This window comes from Antedon mediterranea, chromosome 3, assembly GCF_964355755.1.
Source record: "Antedon mediterranea chromosome 3, ecAntMedi1.1, whole genome shotgun sequence".
In the NCBI taxonomy this organism is placed as follows: domain Eukaryota; kingdom Metazoa; phylum Echinodermata; class Crinoidea; order Comatulida; family Antedonidae; genus Antedon; species Antedon mediterranea.
In genome coordinates this window covers 20,680,223-20,686,940 of record NC_092672.1, presented here as the reverse complement: position 1 = coordinate 20,686,940, position 6,718 = coordinate 20,680,223, and the positions used below count along the sequence as shown (strand labels likewise).

General features: G+C 30.1%; 1 pseudogene; it reads right to left on the bottom strand.

The window, feature by feature from the left end:
* Positions 1-1,875: 1,875 nt before the first annotated feature.
* On the bottom strand, positions 1,876-1,996 carry LOC140045706 (5S ribosomal RNA; annotated as a pseudogene).
* Positions 1,997-6,718: the final 4,722 nt, after the last annotated feature.

Genomic DNA, 6,718 nt, shown 5'->3' with positions numbered 1-6,718 from the left:
TACAACTTTCCTAGTAGACCATGCATACTGAGTATACCAATAAACAAATAAAGTGCTGTATCACATGTTCCAATCATTGCTTATTCTATTGAAATGTTTTATATTTCAGTAAATAAAATTAATGAAAAAGTAAATTTTCAAAAAGTACACAACAAGTTTTTTTTTGTAGGCAGTTACATTCAAGGCTTATAATAGTTTATTAAGGCTGAACAAATGGGTATTTAGAAACACAAACTGGACATGAGCACACCTCTAAGCACGTCTGGGAAAAGAGTCTAAATGGGAATTTTTTAACTCAAACTGGGCATGCGCACAGAAGGCCTGTTTCTATTGAAAAATAAAAAAAGAACGGTTTTTTGGAAACCGGTTTCGGCTGTTGTTTATAAATAAAGATCGCGTTGCAGCTCAATTTTTACTCCAATACAACCGGTTCCGTCCATGTGCGTTCGTTATGAATGACGTCATTATATACACCACAATGCAGTTCGTTAGGCGGAAGCGCGATTTGATCGAGGTCATGTTTACTTTTTTTCGCATAGCGCGATCCCCAAGAAATAGCATCCATTTCATCATAGAAGGGGGAATTATTACCTGAAACGTTATTGTGGTCCTTGGTTAAAGTATAGGTACGTCGCACCCTCTGATATTGTCAAGTTGAACTCGTCTATTTTTCACACGCTTTACAATATTCTTAAAAACATATAGGCCTATTATAGTTATACGCGAGTCTTTCTTTCGACTCCCGACAAGTCCCCTCATCTTCTTTCCTTCACATATTTTTTACGAACCTCGTAATAGCATCGGTCAACATTTTTTAGTTAAATAAAATACTCACTATCTAGAGAAATAAAAATGACTTAGGCCTAGGTCCTATCGCGCGAGTTTGACTGCGAGTTGACCGCAATCATCCCAGTGCAGCAGACTGCAGAGTTCAGTTTTTGGGGTCAAATTGAGACCGCGATTGTGTTGCAGCTAAAAATTGCTCCGCGGAAACCGGTTTCAGAACGGTTCTTTGCGATCGAGACCGCAATCAATTGGGGTTTTTGAAACCGTTTTTAAGATCGGTTCTTTTTTGTGGTTTTTTGCGGGGACCCATTTCTGCTGGCAAGAAAAAACGGTTCTTGAAAAGAACGGTATTCAAAACCGTATTCTCTGCTCTATAGAAACAGGCCCAGAGAGTCTATGAGATGTATATAGACATTAGTTTGACCTATGTTCAATAAACAATGTTTTGGCTGTCAACATAGGGGCTAAGTATAATTAACGTCAGATTATCATTGAATAATTAATGGTCAAAACAATACTTCCTCTATGGTAAATATTTTTGGCGAATTGGGTATATAGATAATGAATTTTTTTATTATATATATATATATATATAAATAAAATAACAGCAGAAAACTTGGTTACTTCATTGTTTTAATCACTACAAATTTGTTTCGTACGACCAGCATGTAGCTGGCCGCACTCTTCAGATATTTCACCTGAAGAGTGCGGCCAGCTACATGCTGGTCGTACGAAACAAATTTGTAGTGATTAAAACAATGAAGTAACCAAGTTTTCTGCTGTTATTTTATTTATTTATGCTCTACCTTGGTATTGAGCACTCTATCCAAACGGTCTGAAAATTTCAACCTGAATATATATATATATATATATATTATTATTATTATTATTTTATTATTTTGTCCTCAGTGAGGAAATTCGGATTAGGCCCTCCACGGACCTACGGCAGCCAGCAGTGCAGCGCCTACCAGATTAGGCAATGAGAGTAAAGCATCTTGCCTAAGGATGCAATTAGTATGGTACAGATAACCTCGAACCCATGCCTATCACATGCTAGTCCGATATTACCATTACACCATCACTCTCCAGTATATACAGCACCCGCCACGATTTCTAGACGGTCTCCCATCCAGAACGCAACCGGGCCCAACGTTGCTTAACTTCGGTGATCTGACGAGAACCGGTGTTTCAACGCAGTATGGCCGTATATATATATATATATATATATATATATATATATACATACAAACGTACTCGCTAATATATATATATATATATATATATATATATATATATATATATATATATATATATATATATATATATATTAGTGAGTACGTTTGTCGGCTGCTGCTGTACAACGAAGGCTCATGACAAATTATACATGTTTTTGTTCACTGAAATGTTTGGGGGTATGAGTGGGTCACTCCAACCTTAAGGAGTAACGCCACTAAGAATATGCATAGTACTATTGTCTATAGTAATTCAAACTATTTTTATGTGACACAAAATGTTTACTACTGATTTTTAAACAAAAATAATTGATAATAAATCTTTATTTCTTAAATTATTAAATAGAATATCAATTTAAAAAATAGCATTTAATGAAGAAAGAACAATAATTAAAACTGTTATCTCAGAAAGTCTTTTTTATGGGAAAAAGTTGTTTTTTTGTTGTTTTTTATTTGTATTCATTGTTGTCTGAATAATTGGAATTGATAATGTTATTAGCAGCAGCAGTTACTGGCAGTACCAGTATAATGTAGTGAAACAGAAAGATGTGGGCCAGTATGTGTACCAATTTGTCTGGCCAATTTATCTATATTTTATTTTATTGTGGTTATCAACCACATGTGTATTCATACTTTATAGGGTATTTAGATACGCAAAGAAAAAATAATGTAAAGTTTATTAATGCTTACTGTACATTATACAAATGGAACATATTTTTGTTGAGTAGATAATATTTAAACATTACATTCAATCAACTGCTGATGTGAACGATGAATTAAAGTATGACATCTCAACTTGAACAAATGAAATATTGAGAGGTTTTATGATAGTATGTCCACACTAATAGCATGCACTATAACATTTTTGGAAAATATCAAAACATAGATGGCACTACTAAAAAAGGAAAGATATTAATGTATATAACAGTATAAACATGGGTATTGCAAAGACCGAAAATGCGGTGGCAACGGTATAAAAAAGCAATGATGTACAACAACAAAAAAAGCAATGATGTACAACATGTGTACAAAGAGTCTTAATTTATTATATTTTAGTTTATACTTTTTAAACTACAAGATAATATTGACAATTTATAATATAATTACAGTAATTAGGCATACAACTAAAATGATTAACAGCCTACTGAAATCATTAAAAATACTACTTATTAAAGTAATATTTTTTTAGTACAAATACTTTTAAAACAATATAAACAAGAAATAACTATTATTACAAAGAAACTAAAAAGATTCACAGACTAATAATAAGCAAAACTAATTTCTGTTGTGTATTAGAATAATAAAAACTTTAAATAATAAATTCATTACTTTTTGGTATTTTATTTAGTATAACTATGATTATTTATAAAAGCAAAATATTATTAAACAATAAACTTTTTTTGATATTAGTCAAATGATTATCCAATATGTTTGGTATTAATAGAAAATTAAACTGTTTATATAATTAATACACAGCCATACGTAGCCATGCATAATTTAAGTATATAGAATGTAATAACCCATTATCACTCTCATTTTGTTTTACAACTATACTGTTTAATACATAAAGGTGTACATCCTAAACAGAGGCTCTCATTTTCATCATTTTTTCATTTCTTTCAACCAAATATTCATTTTTAAATTTCAAGACCTAAAATTAGGCAAGTGAACAAAAAAACAAACGAAAAAACACTACATTATCTAGAAGAACCTTGTTAATTCATTTTGAGAAGAGTTAACAAACTAGATAAGATAGATAAGGGTTAAGATACTTCAGTTGTATCAATGATAATAGGTCCATGCCCTGGAAATTATAATCAAGAACATTTAACTGATACATTCAATCAACTGCAGGTGGTGCCAACTTTAATGCTATTCACCTGATATTAAGCACCAAAATGGCAAAATGTATGTAAGCTAAAAAGGAAGAAAAGCACTCAACATGTTTGGTTTTAATTAATCATTCTAGAATGTAATAGTGGTAACAGTAGAACTATATTATTGAATAAACTTCCATAGCAATTCTGCTAAACAAACTATTTCACTAGCTATACTTAAATTATTATTATTTATTTTTTACCCAATTGCCATCCCCAGATTAAATGAACAAAATGCTTTATATTTTGATATCAATTTTTAAATAAATTAAATAAATTGTCATTGTTTGAAATTAATTAAATTTATTTTATTCAAATCACTAAATCAAATTCCATGTGTGTTTCAGTATCGACTGTCACTCAAGCTCAACTTCGGTGACAAACAATTTAGATTGTGTTCCATATCAAATGCCCATTTTCTGGGTTGTTAATGAAGGTGGGGGTCTTTTTACTAGAAAATGTATTGGACCTGGCTGGAAGTAGTGCTGATAGGTTTCAGAGATGGGGACCTGGTAGGGTGCATGAATGACAATTTGATTAAACACCCTTTTTTGAATAATCCCCATAGAACATCATTTGGACAACCCTCCCACCTCCTCCTACTATTTCCTTGAGTAAACACCCCACCACCATGCATTGCATGCCCACAATATTGCATTTACAACATATTTCTATTTGTAGTAGAATTCATTGATTGACTAATAGTAATTTCCCCGCATAAAAATTAAATAATTCAAATCCTGGACATGAAACGAACAGTCTTTAACAATTTGACTTATTCAGTCTTTTCCTAACCATGGTGATAAGGGTTGCCAATGACAATCCCTTTGTTTTATTATCAAATCTATCAATAAGTGTATTAAAACAAAGTTTTATCTCAGATAGATATTATCAGGAAAACTAGGTTGTAGACTAAGTTACATTTACTGTAGCTCTTAAGAAATGTTGAAATTCATTAGGATATAAATTTTGATAGTAAATGTACATGTTTTATAGCCTATGATATTATTACAGTACACCTAATCAAAACTAAACAAATTACTGGTTATTGGTCAACTAACTTGCACTGCAACCAAAGCTTTTAATATATATGCACTTATTTACGGATTTTAGTAGACCAAGTTTTATTTTTTATTTGTGTTTGTTAATTTCTTTCTTTTAATAAAAAGCAAAATAATCACTGTCAAGTACATTGGTTTTTGTTGAACAGTACACTGGTACTGAAAGTGCGAACAAAAAAAGAAATTTTAAAAAGTAAAATAAATGATGAGTGAGGGCACTGTGTAATATAAAATGTATAGGCCCTTGTAATGTATTATGGAAAACTAAAAATGGGTCTAAAATGGGTGTATATTACATCCTTTAATATCATTGCTCTTCACTATTTAATGAGGAGGAGGTGGTGGACAGAGTTGGTAGTGTGTTGACAATAAAAAAGAGTATGGCAAAATACATTAATAAAGATGATGAATAAAACATCATACTAAAATATCCAGTACAACTAGCATCTTTGATAATTATAATACACAGGGATCATGGGCATATAAGTGACTTGTCTAAAAAACAATTTGTGAAAATTGCACTTTTAAAATACAAAATCATATGTAAAAAAAATTGAAGGTTTGTGAAATTTTAAGTGTTTTTGTCAAAGATGTAATGTCTGCCTGAAAAAAAAAATTATTTTGAACAATATGTTGAATATGCCATTTTAATGTAACATAATAGTTATCCATTTTGACCAAAAATTTGATCCAAAAAAAATGTATTTACCTGAAAATATTTCAAATTAAATATTTTAATGAAAAAATGTTCAAATTGGCTGCCAGTCAATGGGTTTTTGGTTGAATTTAACCATTTATTTGTCATTTTATAAGTTAAAACAATATTATTTTTCGTTTTTTTTCTACGGAAGTGATACTTACAGTAACTTTATTAAAACCCTACAAAATAACATATTCAAAATCTGATTTAATTAATCTTCATTTTTCATGATTTTGAGGACAATACACCTTTAACTATTGATTAAATACTGTTTAAAAAAAATATTTAATTTAATAAAATGGTCAAGACACTATTGTTTTCAATGTTTTATAAAGTGTTTCAAATGGAAATTTATGACCATAGCGTGAAAAAACATAATGTATAGCATTATGTATTGATAATAATACACATTAAAGATTATATTTTAAATTAGAGCATATAACTGTACACTGTTGCCACAAAAAAAACTGATATTGTTTTGTACACAGTAACAACTATATTTAAGCCTAATTGTCAAAAAGCACTAAAGTGGAACACCAACAATATTAAAACATAGCAATGCTATAAAACAATATTTGTATACAACGATTAGTGAACAATAGAAACAAAATGTGTTTTAAAATATTCCATGTGTTTGTTATACAAAATGAATAGCAAACTTCTTTTTATTGTGCACAAAATTTAGATAAACTAGTGAATGTCGCCCTCCATAAATTTTACATTTGTGGAATTTAATTTAATTAACCACAAATATTTTTGATCAATTAATTTGAAACATTGGGTACAACTGGATTGGTACACAGAAAGCGTTGGACAATTATCATTTTGTGGTTTATATATTTTTGTAACCACTAAACACTAATGCAAAATGAAAGTTGAAAAACAGCTTTAAAGGTGTATCATCTTCACTATCAGATCAGGGAGTTGTTATTACTCCCTGTTCTATGTATTATGTCATTATGAATGTTTTACCATATTTTTCTATCGAGGAAAACAATTTTTCCATGTACAATTTAGTATATGGAACGAATAAAGATTTGATTTGATTTGATTTGATTTATT